At 45.0% G+C, this 17199-nt stretch overlaps 1 protein-coding gene across 11 annotated transcripts in view; it reads left to right on the top strand.

Annotated features, from left to right (window-relative positions):
- The window catches only part of CRACR2A (calcium release activated channel regulator 2A), a 159941-nt gene that overhangs the window by 52844 nt on the left and 89898 nt on the right, over nucleotides 1-17199 (top strand). For 8 of the 11 annotated variants that reach the window (XM_077953304.1, XM_015150848.3, XM_077953307.1 and 5 more), the window contains one exon: nucleotides 8113-8193. The gene's annotated coding sequence lies outside the window, so the exon portion shown is untranslated. Of the gene's footprint in view, nucleotides 1-8112; nucleotides 8194-15170; nucleotides 15260-15754; nucleotides 15947-17199 lie in introns of all 11 variants that reach the window. The other 3 variants (XM_077953310.1, XM_077953308.1, XM_077953305.1) reach the window with 3 other exon arrangements.

Raw genomic sequence — 17199 nt, 5'->3', positions numbered from 1 at the left:
TTGAGGACAAGGATAATGTTTCACTCACTTTTTTTTTTTTTCTTTTGAGACAGGGTTGAGACTCTGTTGCCCAGACTGGAGTGCAGTGATGTGATCATGGCTCGCTTACTGCAACCTCAGACTCCCATGCTCGAGATTCTCCCACTCACCCTCCCAACTAGCTAGGACTACAGGCATGTGCCGCTGCACTTGGCTAGTTTTTTCTTTTTTCTCTCTCTCTCTCTCTTTTTTTTTTTTTTCTGTAGAGACGGGGTTTTGCTATGTTGCCCGGGCTGGCCTCAAACTCCTAGGCTCAAGTGATCCTCCTGCCTCGGCCTCCCAAAGTGCTGAGATGACAGGTGTGAGCCCTCATGCCTGGCCTCACTTGCTTTGTACCCCTGTTCCTAACACAGCATCTTGTACTGGGAGTCACTCTGTAAATGTTAGCTGGATAGAGCCACTAGGTGAATTTGTTTGGCTTTGGAGCTCTGCATGTCATCATTTTTGAGAAAGCAGCTTTGCTGTCCTGGTGCGTGCTGCTCATTTAAAACTCAGGCATTCTCATGAGCACTAGAAAGCGCTGGCCGGTCAGCCACTGTGCGGGGTGGGTGAGGGAAGGGACTAAAAATCTGTCATAATTCAACAAGTGGCTGAGCCACAGGCGAGTAATTAAGTGAGTTCTGCATCCTGCATGGGGCTGTGTTGGAAAGCAGCTCTGCCCGCCGTGATTCAACTTTGTCTTGCTTTAGAATGACACAGTTGATCCTGGCAAATCTGTCTTTATCCCTTCTGATAGAAAATAATGTTGGTGTTTCACCTGGGTGGGAGTGGGTGAGATTTTCTTCTCTGAGAAGTCAGGTTTGGCTCTAAAATACTCTGGTTAGATTAAATTGTAAGAGGCTCTTGAGCGAGGGTTGGAAGTGGGAATAACACAGGCTCTTTTCCAGAAAGCTCAGGGTGGGGAAGCTGGGACCAGGTCAGGAGGGGCATTCACTCAGCACGCCACAGGTCAATGCAAAGCAGAGCACAAGACAGAGAATGTTTTGAGGGATTAACGCAGCAGAAAATGTTACAGCATCAAGATCCTGTCGAGACTTGTGGCAGGCACAAGAGGCTCGTGGTGTATTAAGTACCTTCCATTTTTATTTGTTTCTTTTTGTCTTTTTCTTTTCTTTTCTTTTTTGAGATAGAGTTTCATTCTTGTTGCCCGGACTGGATTGCAATGACATGATCTCGGCTCACTGCAACTTCTGCCTCCTGGGTTCAAGCGATTCTCCTGCCTCAGCTTCCCCAGTAACTGGGATTACAGGCGCCCGCCACCATGCCCGGCTAATGTTTTGTATTTTTAGTAGAGACGGGGTTTCACCATGTTGGCCAGGCTGGTCTTGAGCTCCTGACCTCAGGTGATCCACCTGCCTCAGCCTTCCAAAGTGTTGGGATTATAGGCGTGACCCACTGCACCTGGCCGCCTTCCGGTTTTATAAAAAATGTAGGAAATTCATTGGTATGGATGGCAACAGGACAATGAAAGCGGATATGAGAGAGGCAAGTCCATTCACAATCTGAGATTTTTATTTGGATATGGCAGGATGTTTGTTATTTAGATGTCTTTTTTCTTGAAAGAGAATATGGTATGGCAGAGGCTGTTTCTAGTATTAAATATCTCAGAGGGAATTTCATTACAAGATCAAGGAAAGAGTCTGCACGGTTTGGCTTCTGATGAAAAGCATCTAAAACCAAGTTAAATCAAAGAGAACCCTTAAACAAATCATTGATTTGGGCGATGCAAAGAAACCTCAGTCAGAGAGCCTCTTGTGGAGCATGAAAGAGAGGAGAGGCTCAGCCTTGGAGACTACATTCTGGGATAGGATTTCCTATCTCTGCACACCATTAGAAAGAAATGAAATGGACAGGATCTGGTGGTTTACCTACTATGGATGAGGACAAGAGGAGCCTGAGGCCCAAGGAGGCCAAGTGACTTGCCCGAGGTTAGGACATCAGCGGTGACATGGGGGAATATGCTTTAAAAAAAAAAAATCCAAAGTCTGGTTTTCTTTCTGCACCTCTACATCACCTATGGGAGGTAAGGGATTCAAGAGAAAGAGCATGGGTTTGAGATGTGCTTGGTTGGACTCCAGCCTCCATTTCCTCGTCTGCACATAACCAAGGCTGTGTTAGTCATAACATCTGCTGTGTTAATTCCCCCAAAACATTTTCTCTTGGGTGCTCTGCTTTGCTTTAACCTGTGGCCTCCTGAGCAAATTCCCCTCCTGACCTGGTCCCAGTCTCCCCACCCTGAGCTTTTTGGAAAGGAGCCTGTGTTATTCCTACTTTCAACCCTCACTCAAGGAGTCCAGGAGTTGTTCGTGTCTGCTCAAGTAGGACCTCCAGCTTCTTGTAAACTCTCCTCCAGCCTCACACACTCACTGGCTCACTTGTTCATTCAGATGCTGTTCTGGATGCCAGGGATACAGCTGGGAACCAAAGAGACACGTGCCTTCATGGAGCTTACACTCCAGACCGGCGCTGCACATTAGAAATACAACATGAGCCACATGTAGAATTTTCCATTTTGGCCACATTTTTTCAAAAAAGTAAAAGAAACAGATGAAATTCGTTGTAATAACATTTTACTTAACCTAATACATGCAACATATTATCATTTCAGCATGCAGTCACTCTAAAAATTATTAACGAGATCTTTTACTCTCCTTTCTTTTGAACTCCGTCTTTGAAATCTCTTCTGCTCTTACATCTCACTTTAGACTGTCCACGGTTCAAGTGCTTACCTTCATATGTGGCTCGCGGCTACTCTGTTGGACAGTACAGGTCTATGGCTCGGGATCAAGACTCTGCCATCCCCCCGAGGCATGGAAACTGGGGGCAGAGTGTCCCTGCAAGCCCGGCTGCTTGAGAGAGAATGCTGCCTGCTCCCCAAAGGTGCCTTCGCCTAGGGCCGTCGGTCCCACCCACTGGAGCGTGCTGAGCTCATGCAGAAAGAGGAAGGATGCTCACGCCCCCGGGTCCTGGCCTAGTCTGTGGGTTCAGGCGAGGGAACAGCACTGTACTGTCCCCCTGTCATGATAATAGTAATGATATAATTAGCACTTAAAGCACTAAGTATGGGTCATACCCTGTGCTAAGCACTTTATACGTGCTGTGTGTCTTATTATCTTCACCACAACTTTATGAGAGAGGTGCTATTATCGTCCACGTTTAACACAGAAGAAATCGGCCCAGAGAAGATAGATAACTTCCTGAGGATCACAGGTAGGCAGTGGCAGGGCTGGGACTTGAACCCAGGGCTGTCTAAAACCAAAGCCTGGTGTTCTTAAGACAGAATGAGATCCATCTAGAGTCACATGGGAACTGAGCACGGGATCCTGAGCCTCATCTAAGGCTCTCTTCATCCATTCAAAGGCCACACCAGTGAGTTGGAATGCTTTGGAGATGGAGGTGTCATTGAGGGTGACTAAGTGTCACATGGAGGAGTATATGGGAGACATCTGGCATCCCTAGGCCCAGCCCGCCACAGCTGTCAACCAGGATCTATAACTGCTGGCATGTTCTTATGACAAATAAAATAGCATAATCTTTGAAAGCCATATAATGATGTAGGTGTATTACAAATAAGATGTTGACTCATAATTGATAGGCATAAATTACGAAATCCTTTGTATACTCTGCAGCATCATGTAAAAGTGTGCTCTCATCATTTTATGGTTATTGCTGTTGTTACCGCTCAGTTGGTGGTATGTCCAGGGAGCTTACCCTAGCCCAGATCGCAGTGGTGGTGCCTGCAATATCAAATGGCAGCTGAGAACATAACCTGACTTGAATGTTCTGTCCCCACTGGGTCCCAGCACCTGGAAGTATTTTAGTTTTGCATATGGATATATTACAGTAAAAGCCCAACGTGCAGACGAGCTAATTAACCAGGTGTGTTCAGCATTTGCCAGCTTGCCCAGTGCTGAAATCAGTCTTCATGTTCAATGTTGGTGGCCAGCAGCACTCCTGGGTCTTCAGAGCATTGTTAGAGAGACACTTAGAAACCAGCAGACGTGATGGAGGGGGTAGAGACCCACTCTCAAGTCCCAGGACAGGCGAGAGGCCAGGAAGCCAGCCACCAGCATCTGGAAGAGAAAGCCCACCAACTGCTGTGGGTTTCCTGGGCATTGCTTGTGGCCTTGCTAAATGGGATTACCCTGAGGAGCATCCAAATCCCATTGGCTCTCTAAGCCCAGTTTAAATCCCACTCGCTCCACAGAAGCCTTTCCTGACATTTCAGCTCCTGTCCTCTCCCCATCTACAGTCCTGTGGCGTTGAACGCCTGTGCCATCCACTTAGGCACTGAAGTGTCCTGCCTTATACAAAAGGTCTTCCAAAAGTTCATGGAAAATGCATATTATTGAAAAAAATACAAGGATTTCAAAATTGTTTTAGCACCAAAATAAACGCATACTAACTTGGTATAACATCTGAACAGGATCTAGTTTGAGTCAGTAAGAAGGATAAGACATCAGTTGGAAAAGAGCCCCTATCAAAGCAACACAAATTCTGCTAAAATTGAAGCAAAAACAAACATCAAATTTGTAGAGAAGCTCGGGCAGGAGAATTGTGAAATTATTGATGCTTTACAAGAAGTTCATGGGGACGATGCCCCAAAGAAATCAGCGTTTACAAATGGACAGCTCATTTTAAGAAGGGATGAGATGATGTTGAAGACGAAGCCCATAGCAGCCATCCGCATCAATTTGCAAAGAAAAGGTTCATTTTGTTTGTGCCCTAACTAAAAATGACCAGTGTTTTACAGAACTAACAATAACCAACACCATAGACATCTAAGCTGGTTTAGCTTACATAATGTCGACTGAAAAATTAAACTTGAGCAAACTTTCCTTCCACTCAATGGGTGACAAAACCCTTCTGCCCAGGCCAGCTGCAGACAGGAGCAGAGCTTTCAATGGAACTTTCAAACAAGTGGGCTGAGATCCGGCCACTGCACTCCAGCCTGGGGGACAGAGCCAGACTCCGTCTCAAAAAAAAAAAAAAAAAAAAAAAACAAGTGGGATCAAGACCCTGAAGGACTTCTTTGAAGAATTGTAACAGAAGGTGAAACAGGGCTTTTTCAGTATGATCCTGAAACCAAAGCACAATCAAACCAAGAGGTGGAAGTGGTCCAATCAAAGCAAATGTGGACCAGTCAAGAGCAGATGTCATGGCAGTGGTCTTTTGGAATGCTCACGGCGTCTTGCGTGTTGACTTTCTGGAAAGCCAAAGAACAATAACAACTGCTTATTATGAGAGCATTTATTATGAGAAAGCCAAAGCATTAGAAGAAAAACATCCCCCACCCCACCCCACCCCCCAAAAAAACCTGGGAGAGCTTCACCAGAGAGTCCTCCACCAGGACAATGCTCCCGCTCATTCTTCTCTTCAGACAAGGACAATTTCAAGAGAGGTTTGGTGAGAAATCACTAGGCATCCACTTTACAGTCCTGATTTGGCACCTTTTGACTTCCCTTTGTTTTCTAATCTTAAATATTTAAAGGGCACTCATTTTTCTTCAGTTAATAATGCAAAAAAGATGGCATTGACATGATTACATTTCCAGGACCCTCATTTCTTTAGGGATGGACTACATGGCTGGTGTCATTGCTTAAAAAAGTATATCGAGCATGATGGAACTTATGTTGGGAAATCAAGTTTGTATTTGTAATTTTCGTATTTTAATTCCATTTTTATGAACTTTTTGGAGTCCCCTTTTACTGTTAGCTACATATTTTTGTTTAGTTTAACCTTTACTTTCACATTCCTGGCCGCCTGTGACCTCTCCCAGTGATGATTGTGGACTTGGGACATCATATGTGGACTTGTGACATCTCTGATGACCTATCTGGTTGGTAAACTGTAACTTGTTCCAGACTGGGTTTAAGGGAGCTGTTTCATTACTATAAGTACGTGTGATATTCTTTATTAACTTTTCATGTGGCTTTGCAAGCTGTCTAGGCATCAAAAACTCACACCCTTTGAGACGCAGGCTGGTCTCTTGCAATCTCAGCCTCCATCTTAGAATAGCTGTCTTACTTACCTTGGCTGTACTCAGTGACAGCGTCTTGCTGGGATGTTGAGTGAAGGGCTAGTGCCACAGTCCAAATTAGCTCCCTTTCATACTAGCCGCTCAGATAATACTCTTTACTTTCCTTTTACTGCAGTTACCATGATTTATATCATATATTCACTCATTTGTTAAAGCCTTTCCCCCAACCCGCTGGGAGACCTATTTGCTGCTTCACCATATCCCGTGCACCCAGTGCCTGGAACCTGGCAGGGGGTCCGTAAAGACTAGATCAATAAATGCATGAATTAATTAGCATGGTCACTCTAGGAGATGGCAAGGGTTGGGAGAAGAGAGTTCAGATCTGGGGCTCTGTGGCTTTCTGAATTCCTCAGCTGTAAAGAGAAGTAAGGTCTGCTACAGATGGGCAGTGGAATAATGGAAAATACATTGGCCTAGAAGTCAGGGACCTGAGGGTCAGGCATTCTCCTGCATTTTCTATGTAACCTCAAGAAAGTCTTGTGAGGGTTGAAGGAGATGTTTTTGTGAAATTGCTTTGTAAACCATAAAGAGATATGGTAAGATGCTGTTCATCATCCTAGATCTGGCCCCTGCCTATTTGTCCAAATGTATTCCTTATTAATTTAATTTAGCTAGGCCAATCTTCTCATTAAAAAATATTTTTCTCTCCTTAATGCCAAACAATGCATTGTAATAACAAAGATATCAGAAAATTCAGAAGAAAATAAAAATCATCTCCTAAGGTTACCATCTAGAAATAACACTGTTCACATCTTGTTTATAGTCTAAACAATTTTTTTCTAAATGAGTTTCCCAGGTGTCAGCAGTGGGGACAAGACAGGGCAGCTTCCCTCTCCTGTTTCCCACTGCGCTGGCTTTGCTAAGGACTGCTGCCTGGGAAAACACCAGAGAGTGAAGTCTCCCCATTTGTTTGCTTCCAGCATCCTGGTAGCAATGCCAGTGGGTCAGGGGACAAGGGTGCCAACAGGTGGCTTAGAGAGGGGCTTACCTTGCTCCAGCACTTTTCATTATCTAAAAGTGCTTATTTGGTCTGCATATTTTTGTTTGTCTCTGGAAATAACTGGCCACTGGACTATAAGCTCCACAAGGACAATACCTTGCAGGATTTGCCTGTTGCTGCCTTTGGCACCTAACAAAAGTGCCTGCACAGAGTGAATATTCATTGAACAAAATGAATGAGCACAAGCGCTGTGTTACCTCATATAGGATAGGAAACACCTAATGAATATTTGCCTCCTATGAATTGTGCATATGAGAGGCACAGAGGCCAGATTCCTTGGTGATATACATCTGGACTTCCAGGTCTAGCTGTGGTTTGAGCTTTGGCGTTATACAATAGATAATCCCAATCCCCTTTTTGTAATCACTACTGCTCCGTTCAGTCATTTCAAGCACGTTCTCAGACCATGCTACTTAACATGTGGCCAAAGCATTCTGTAAAACTGCTTTCCAGGTTCAGTCATAATACTCCCAAACTGTCCTGTGCAAGGAAGCCTATCCTCTCCCTGTCCCAAAGCCTGTCCCTCCTCCATTGTCTTTCAGCTTTCCCTCCTTATGTAGCCCCTAGGCTTTCTTGTACCTCCTACTGCATTTCTTTCTTAGGGAGGGCAGTGATTCTTGCCACAGTGCTTACATTGCTGTCTTCAAAGGTGAGCTCCTATGGCGTAGACAGCATCTGTGGATTTGGATGGAAAGAATTTCAAGAGCACTTGCTTGGAGCGGGAGCTCTGTGGGGGTCAGTGTCCAATTAACCCTGAGGCTACGCCCTTCTCATGCACAAGGGCCTGCTCCCATCAAGCTGGACATAACCTCTGGATTCAGGGTCACTAAACAGACTTATCACTGCTGTTCTTTCATCTTCCCTCCTCTTCTCCAGAACCTGGAAGAGGATGAGTTAGGCCTGTTTTCTTCCAGAACACTGCAATGCGGCAGGAGGGATGTTTCCCTTGTTTTCCCAAAATTCCCATAAAGCCACTTCTGTTGTAAGCCTCAGTGGAAAACAAGGTGTGATGCATCTCTTGTGTATTTCCCAGGTGGAATTCAAGTCACCAGTGGCCAAAGTACCCTCCAGGTGTGAAGAGTTGCAGGTCCTCTGAGGAGCCAGGAGCTGCAAGGTGAGTGAGCGAACAAAAGGCGACAGGCTGCAGAGTACTAGATCTGCCCCCACCCCGGACCCCAACTCCAGGCCCTGCCTTGTTAGCACTATTGTAGCTGTTTTTTAATAGTCATGAGGATCAGCAGCGGGCCCTTAGATTTGAGAAACAGAGTTCGTCAGCCTTCTTGAGGACAGTTTTAAAAATACCAGATGACAGAGGGGCTATTCCACCTTGTTGGGGTATCGCTTAAGTTCATTTAAGGGAGGCCTCTGGGAGAGAGGGGTCGCCACTTTGCCCAGCTCTTTTACATGTGGGCACAAGGGTCTGGAACCTTTACTAGCCTCTCTCTGCAAAGAGCTGCTCCTCAGCCACTGGTCCCTCACAGAGCCAGTTCCACTGTGGAGCCTGTCCAATCCTCATTTCCCTCTAGCCTCCCTTGGCAATGAGGAGGGTGTGTTTGCATTGGTGTATAGCATCACTGTTCACTTTCACATCTGCTGTCTCATTTGAGCTACTTCCCGTGGGATAGTGATATAGTAATAGTTTGGGTATTTATCACTACCCACATCTCATGTTGAATTGTAATCCCTGGTTTTGGAGGTGGGCCTGGTGGGAGGTGATTGGCTGATGGGGGTGAATCCTCATGAATGGCTTAGCACCATCGCTCATGGCTTGGTGCTGTATTTACCATAGTGAGTGAGTTCTCATGATATCTGGTCATTTAAAAGTGTGTGGCACCTCACCCCCAACTCTCTGTCTCTCTCTGTTGCTCCTGCTTTGCCATGTGACGTGCAAGCTCCTGCTTCACCTTCTGCTGTGAGTAAGAGCTCCCTGGGGCCTCCCCAGTAGCCAAGCAGATATTGGCACCATGCTTGCTTAGCCTGCAGAACCATATACCAATTAAACTTGTTTTCTTCTTAAATTATCCAGTCTCAGGTATTTCTTTATAGCAATGCAAGAATGACCTAATACAGATACGCAGGGAGGAAACTGTTACCCCACTTTAAAAAACAAAAGAAGTGGCCAACTTCCCAAGGTCACAGGGTGGCGAAGTTCACACTTGAACTTTATTTTTGATGCCTGAACCTTTCTATGGTACTATGTTCCTGCTAGCCTCTTGACAGATGGGGTTGAGACAGGACAAGAATAGGGAAGGGAGAGGGAATGAAGACTAGAGGTTTGATGGGGAAATAATTGGGAACTCTTGGCTAAGATACCAAGTGGGGTTATCTCTGCAGGCTAGATTCATTTTTGTCTTTGTTTTCCTCTCATTTTCTACCAGCCACTAAAATCCATGAGAATAATGTGCTATCCAAACTCATAGTGATTCATACAAGACCATGGCTTGGAGAAAATGTCGAAATTTAGCCCTTTGGATGGCCTTTTACTCCACCTCAGTATAACATCTTGTATGTTAAACTCTAATCCTGAATTTGTTACCAAGAGTGGGGTGCCAGTGTAATAAATCCCTGAAAATGTGGATGTGGCTATGGAATGGGTAATAGGTAGAGGCTGGAAGAATTTTGAGGTACATGCTAGAAAAAGCCTACATTGCCATGAACTGACTTTTTTTTTTTTTTTTTTTTTCCTGAGTCGGAGTCTTGCTCTGTCACCCAGGCTGGAGTGCAGTGGCGCAATCTTGGATCACTGCAAGCTCTGCCTCCTGGGTTTGTGCCATTCTCCTGCCTCAGCCTCCCGAGTAGCTGGGACTACAGGCGCCCGCCACCACGCCCGGCTAATTTTTTGTATTTTCGGTAGAGACGGGGTTTCACTGTGGTCTCGATCTCCTGACCTTTGATCCGCCCACCTTGGCCTCCCAAAGTGCTGGGATTACAGGCGTGAGCCACCGCGCCCGGCCGCCATGAACTGACTTTTAAAGGTGGTTCTGGTGAAGGCTCAGAAGGAGAACAGAAGAGCTGTAGAGAAGGCCTCAATCTTAAACAAGATGTAAGTCATCCTACATTGGTAGGAATATGTGTGATAAAAGCCTTTCTGATGAGGTCTCAGATGAAAATGAAGAACTTGTTATTAGACACTAGAGGAAAGGCCAGCCTTGTTATAAAGTGGCAAAGAACTTGGCTGAGTTGTGCTTACATCAGTCCTTTGTAGAAGGTAGAACCTGAGAGTGATGAAATTGGATATTTGACTGAGGAAATATCTAAGCAAAGTTTAAAGGAGTGGCCTAGTTTCTCTTGACCACTTATAGTAAAATTTGAGAGGAGGACTATGACTTAAGATGACATTGCGAGTCAAAAGCAGAGAACGTAAAGATTTGGAACATTCTCAGCCTATCCCTTTAGAGATGGGAACACCTGTCATGCCCCTGTCCCATCATTGTATTTTGGAAGCACGTAACCTGTTTGATTTCACAGGTTCACAGCTGGTGAGGAATTTGTCTTAGAATGAATGATACCGAGTCTCAGCTGTATCTGATTTACATGATATTTACATGAGATTTTGGACTTTCTGTCTTTGAGTTTATGCTAGAACGAGTTGAGACTTTTGAGGCTGTTGGAATGGAATGAGTGTATTTTGCATGTGAGAAGGACATGAGTTGGGAAAATCAGGGTTGGAATGCTATGGACTGAATAACTATGTCACTTTAAAACTCATTATGTTGAAACTTAACCTCCCAAGTGGATGAGAGTAGGAAATGGGGCCTTTGAGGACTCTAATGGGATTAGTGCCCTGATAAAAGAGGCCCTAGTAAACTTCCTTTTTTTTTTTTTTTTTTTTTTTGAGGTGGAATCTCGCTCTGTCGCCAGGCTGGAGTGCAGTGACACGATCTTGGCTCACTGCAACCTCCGCCTCCCGGGTTCAAGTGATTCTCCTGCCTTAGCCTCCCAAGTAGCTGGGATTACAGGCACGCATCACCATGCCCAGCTAATTTTTGTGTTTTTAGTAGAGTCGGAGTTTCACCATGTTGGCCAGGATGGTCTGGATCTCTTGACCTCGTGATCCACCCGCCTTGGCCTCCCAAAGTGCTGGGATTACAGGTGTGAGCCATTGCACCTGGCCAACTTCCCATCTTCCTTACCATGTGAGAACAGTATGAGAAGTTGCAGTCTGCAACTCAGAAGAGGGCCCTCACCAGAACCCAACCATGCTGGCACCTGATCTCAGACTTCCAGCCTCCAGAACTGGGAGAAATAAATGTCTATTGTTTATAGGCCATCCAGTCTATGATATTTTGTTATATCAGCTGGAATAGAGTGAGATATTAAATACCGGTAAGACTTAGCACAGACAAACGGAAAGGGCATGCCAGATGACTGAGCTATATATTGGAAGATGCCAAGGCACAAAAGAGCTGAGAGAACAGGAAATAATTTGGAAGGAAGTGAATGTGGTAGGAGAAGAGGGCGATTACTCTAAAGAAGTAGTAGTGGTCCCATGTGTTTAAGATTGATACTGAAAACAGTGGGGAGGCATGATCAGGTCTCATTTTAGACAGATCTTCCTAGCAGTCTTCTTAGGGCTTTGCTTAACCGTTTTCTGGAAAGCAGTTTAGTAGTACACATTAGAAGCCTTTAAAATGTGCTTGCAAAATACCTCTGGTTCAATCATGTTATAAATCTGGGAACGATAATAATAACAACCACCTACCATGTAGTCCATATTGTATCAGGTATTTTCGATATGTTGGGTGCATTATTTTTGTTTAACAACAATTCTGCAAGAATCATTAGCCTCATTTTACAGATAAAGAAACCAAGGTTTTATTTACTTTTTAACTTTTTTTTTGAGACAGAGTCTCGCTCTGTCACCCAGGCCAGAGTGCAGTGGCACAATCTTGGCTCACTGCAACCTCCCCCTCCCGGGTTGAAGTGATTCTCCTGCCTCAGGCTTCTGAGTAACTGAAATTACAGGCTTGCACCACCATGCCTGGCTAATTTTGTAGTTTTAGTAGAGACAGGGTTTCACCATGTTGACCAGGCTGGCCGCGAACTCCTGACCTCAGGTGATCCACCCACCTCAGCCTCCCAAAGTTCTGGGATTATAGGCGTAAGCCACTGCGCCCGGCCAGAAACTGAGGTTGTAAAGAGTCAGGCCGACTTAAGATTAAATTCATGCTCTGTCATTAATTAGCTGTTTTCCTGCAATAAATTACTTAACTTTTTCTGAAACAGCTTCCTGTGGTGCTACTGTAAAGAATAATGCAAAGCAGATTTAAATAAAAGCTCCTCTTTATTGGATTATCCACTCATTTGGATTATCTCTACCATAGCTGACTTTCATTTTCTCAAACATTTGAGAGAAGCTTCGGCTTCAAAAATTAAGTAAAATGAGTCAGAATTGTATGGTGTAGAGAATGACTGGAGAGTAGTTTTATTTTTGGGGACCACCCTGAGAGTTGTTTGTGCCTACAGTTTTTATTGCACACACACACGTGGCTCTTCTCACCTCGTCTACCTCTGCTGTTTGTATGTTGTCTCCTGCTAGACTGTCAGTGCATTGTGAAAGACCATAGTTGTAAATATATTTCTGTATCTCCCACAGCAGCTCCCTGGTTCAGTGCCTTCCACATAGCTGGAGAAATTGCAACAATTTTTCCAGAAAGAGTTGGAACATCATAATCCAAGAGAAAGAGAGGCTTTGAGAATAGAGAGCTAAGAGTTAAGGGCATAGGAGCAGACACAGAAAACACAGATATTTAGGTCTGGAGACTCGAAAGGGAAGGTTTGGAACTAAGGGAATCTGGGAGAATGTATCGCCTAATAAATATACAAAATGTCGTCATTAATGTTGGGTCAAGAGAATTATCTTAGATTGGGCTTCCAGAAAGCCAACCCTGAGAGGAAGATTCATATTCAGGCAATTTATTAAGAAAATGCTCCCAGGAGAATAGATAAGGGATGGGGAAGCAGGATGGGAGAGAGGAGGAAGCCACACAGAGGGAGATCTCAGCCAAGTTCCAGCCTCTGTCCCCACAAAAGTGTTCTAGAGTGTAAATCACAACTCAGAGTTTGTCCCCACTGGAGGCAAGAGTACTGGGCTTTCATAATTCCACGCCTGTCAGTCTTTGGATAAGGGCTCTTTAGAGGGCTGGGGGAAATATCCAGGCACTTCTGGCTCTGTCCATGTGGACAAAGTGGGTCAATAGCTCAGGGGTCCACCTTCTAAGAGTTACAGGTTCAGAGAGTTAGAAGCAAAAGCACACAGATGCTGAGGGAGGGTCCACAAAAAGTATTCAAGGGTGTCTGAGTGGAGCATCGATAACACCACCTTGATAACAGATCTGCAGCCCTGACTTTGTCCAGGTACACCACACTGATCTGCTTCTAAAATTCATCGTTGTGTGCAGCGTCCTTATCTATAAAGTGGGGATAGTGTTACTTTACTTGCTTATATTACAGCATAATTGCAAAAACAAAACAAAAGGAGATCTGGTATACATAGAATTGTAGAGACGACGATAAGAAAGGATGTTATACCAAGCCAGGTGTTATTATTATATCTCTCTCTTTCTTCCAGGCGCAGGGGATATATGAGCAATTTGTCCTCTTCAGGCGCTTGTCTTGCAGGCATCAGCACTGACAGCCTTTAAAAAAAGCTTGTTCCTGGGAAGAAAGCAGACACTTTTTTAATGTTGATAAATTTTGCAGCAGTTTCTTTAATATATACCAGACGCCTTGAAATACATCTAATTAACCACCAGCTACCATGCTGTGGCTATGTTTGGCTTTGATGTTCTTACTGGCTTCAGCAAGGAAATATTGGAAAGCTAATCATAATAGGACTTAGTTCTTATAAAATGCTTTTTATCTTCAAAGTGGTTTACAACCACTAATTATTGAAGGAATTAGGGTGAACAGCAACCATCTCACAGAGACCTCAAATCATTATCAAGGCTTTTAATGTATCTTATAATAGAGCAAGAGAAGTGTGAAGGGGGCTGTTTAATAATAGTTGTCCAGACCTGGAAGAGTTATTTTACAGAGGTAGGAGACAGCTGTTCCCTGTCTCCCTTGAGGCTAGAACAAGAAAATTGGACCTAATCTGAGGAGCAGGGATGCTGGATGGAGCATGGCAGAAGCTACAGCAGGCTGCAGAACGGAAAGACGGCCTGTTTCAAAGGCAGTCCAATGCACCTCCATCCACCTGCCCCTTTATATGGTTGGTGGGGCATATCCACTGGCCTGGGGTAGGGAAGATCAGCCCAGGAGTCCTGTCCAGCTGGAGGAGTCAAGGGTAGATTTTGGGGCCTCGTGGTCATTTGTCTTCATGTAATTTTTTTTGTTTTGTTTGTTTGTTTGCTTTTTTATTCGTTTGTTTTGTAGAATATAATCTGGGGTGGAGGAAGCCAATTTGATTCCAATAATAATAATAATAGCTGACAGGCTGGGTGCGGTGGCTCATGCCTGTAATACCAGCACTTTGGGAGGCTGAGGCAGGTGGACCACTTGAGGTCAGGGGTTCAAGACCAACCGGGCCAACATGATAAAACCCCATCTCTACTAAAAATAATAAAAAAAATTAGCTGGGCTTGGTGGCACACACCTATAATCACAGCTACTTGGGGAACTGAGGCAGGAGAATTGCTTGCATCCAGGAGTCAGAAGTTGCTGTGAGCTGAGATCATGCCACTGCACTTCAGCCTGGACAACAGAGTGAGACTCCTTCTCTAAATAAATAAGGAATAGCTGACACACGTAAGTTGCTACCCTGGCCCTTCCTTTTACAGATGAGGAAAATGAAGTTCAGAGAGCTTAAGAAATTTGCCAGAGTCATACAGCTAACTCAGGCACTCTGGCCTTGGAATTTATGTTCTTATCCTCCAGAGCAAGAGGCCTATCAGAGAAGGGGTGGTATTTGTCCAAAGCCCCCTAACTTCACTATGTGTCAAAGAAATAAATAATACCCTCATATGGAACAGGGACAAGTCTCATTTCTGGCTGGGTTTGGCTCCTGTGCTAAGTGCTTTCCTCCTGAGCAGGGGGTGGTGAGAGGAGCCCGGTGAGACACAGCTCAGCATCTCTGTTCCTCACCATCAGGGTCCTTGTGTCTGCCTTGTCTCCTGCTCCCACTCGAGGGCCTGCCCTGGTCATGGGGTGTGTAGAAGAGGCACAGGCATGAAGAACTGGTGAGACCCCCCTGTGAAACCCCGCCTTTCCCCCCAAGCACTAAGTCATTTAATAACGGGTCCTGCTCTGTACGTTTAGGATTGAGGGGATACGTTCTAAAGTGGTATCAGCTACTAACACCTGTGCAAACAGTACTAGGGATGCAGATTCCCTTTCCCGGAAACATCAGCCACTCAATCTCTTTCTTGGTGAGAGCCAATAGATTGTTGGTAGGTGGGAATATTGACACCACAGAAATAGGCAGATGCTACAAATCAGGGCTGCCCCCTACACCAACCCGGAAAATTGGTTGTTAAATATTGCAGTGTCTTTTTTTCTGACACCAAATGTGTATCCTATAAGTCAATTCAATTCTGACATTATCCAGAGTTAGCGTGGACCCCACAGTTTAAGGGGTCTGTCCCACAAGACTGCACCCACATCAGATACTAATCCCCAGTCCTCCTGCATCTCTGCAGTTTGAAGAGACCCACCTATCTCTTTGCCTTTATCAGACATCGCCAGCTCCGAGTTGATCACTGGGACTTTGGGGTACTGCTGCATATGGAGGATACCTCCCGCTGAAGCCTGGGTGAATAAAGAGATGTGAACGGGTCCTGGAGATGCTTTTTGGCCTTTCCGTTTCCTAACTCTGTGCTGCAGGAGAGATTCAATGGAAATCTGGATGACTTAGCGGCTGCTTTCAGGTTTGCCACTGGTGTGGTGTGGAAAGAGAGACCAGCTGTTCTCTGTCTCTCCTGAGCCCAGATTAAGGGGAAAATTAGCTTAGAACCCTTAGAAGGGATTTAAGTTTGATCTACAGACTTTCTGATTGTAGCAGTTACTAAGCTGCTAGAATTACCTTGGATATCCGGGAAATCTTCCTGGAAATATTTAAGGACTGGATAATTCCCATCTGTTTATAAAGGCTTTTATGGAACCATTCTGGAGGGAGGAGAGTGGCCTGGAAACTCTCACAGAGTCAGGCAGATAAGAAGTATTTTCTCTCTTCTCCTTGTGGTGGTCTTTTCCCTTTGCCTTTAGAATATACTCCACCATTTCCTCCTTTATGGATGTACTTACTGTCCGTTGGTCTGATGGAAAATCTTTGAGACAAAAAGCTATGTCTAGCCCTGAGATTAAGGCATCCTTGGGCTTCATCCAAATGGGAGACAGCCGAGCTCATGCAGGGCTTCCACTTTATTTGGAAATTCAAGTAGAAGCACTTCTGCTGTTTTGTTTTCCGCTGCTCTTGAGAAAGCCACAGATGCTCAGCAAAGACTGCAGGTCTAGCCAGGGGACAGAGAGTAAGAGAGAAGAGGCTGAAGCCATGTTAGATCAGTGGTCTTCACAAGGGGCTCTGCCTGCTTCTTTATCTGTAGAGTTTATTTAGCTCCCTCCACAAACAGACTGAAAGTTTTCACAGGGAAATTGCTTAATTTTCAGCCATTTCCTCCTTGCTGGAGTTGAATGTAAAAGGCAGAATCAGGCTCCTGGGATAAATACAATGGACTGGACTAGATTTTCAAGGCCTGGGAGACAGAAGAAGGTTCTGACCCTTTTTTTTCTTTTTCTTTTTCTTTTTTTGAGATGGAGTCTCGCTCTGTTGCCTCAGCTGGAGTGCAGTGGCGGGATCTCGGCTCACTGCAAGCTCCACCTCCTGGGTTCACACCATTCTCCTGCGTCAGCCTCCCAAGTAGCTAGGACTACAGGTGCCCGCCACCACGCCCAGCTAATTTGTTGTTTTATTAGTAGAGACAGGGTTTCACCGTGTTAGCCAGGATGGTCTCGATCTCCTGACCTTGTGATCCACCCGCCTTGGGCTCCTAAAGTGCTGGGACCACAGGCGTGAGCCACCGTGCCCGGCCCTTTTTTTTTAATAGATGTGTGGAGCTATTGACATATAATAAACTGCATTATATGTAAAGTGTACCATTTGATCAGCTTTAATATATATTTG

This window comes from Macaca mulatta, chromosome 11 (assembly GCF_049350105.2).
Source record: "Macaca mulatta isolate MMU2019108-1 chromosome 11, T2T-MMU8v2.0, whole genome shotgun sequence".
Classification (NCBI taxonomy): Eukaryota; Metazoa; Chordata; class Mammalia; order Primates; family Cercopithecidae; genus Macaca; species Macaca mulatta.
Note: the sequence above shows the minus strand (reverse complement) of the source record. Positions and strands in the feature narration are given on the sequence as shown.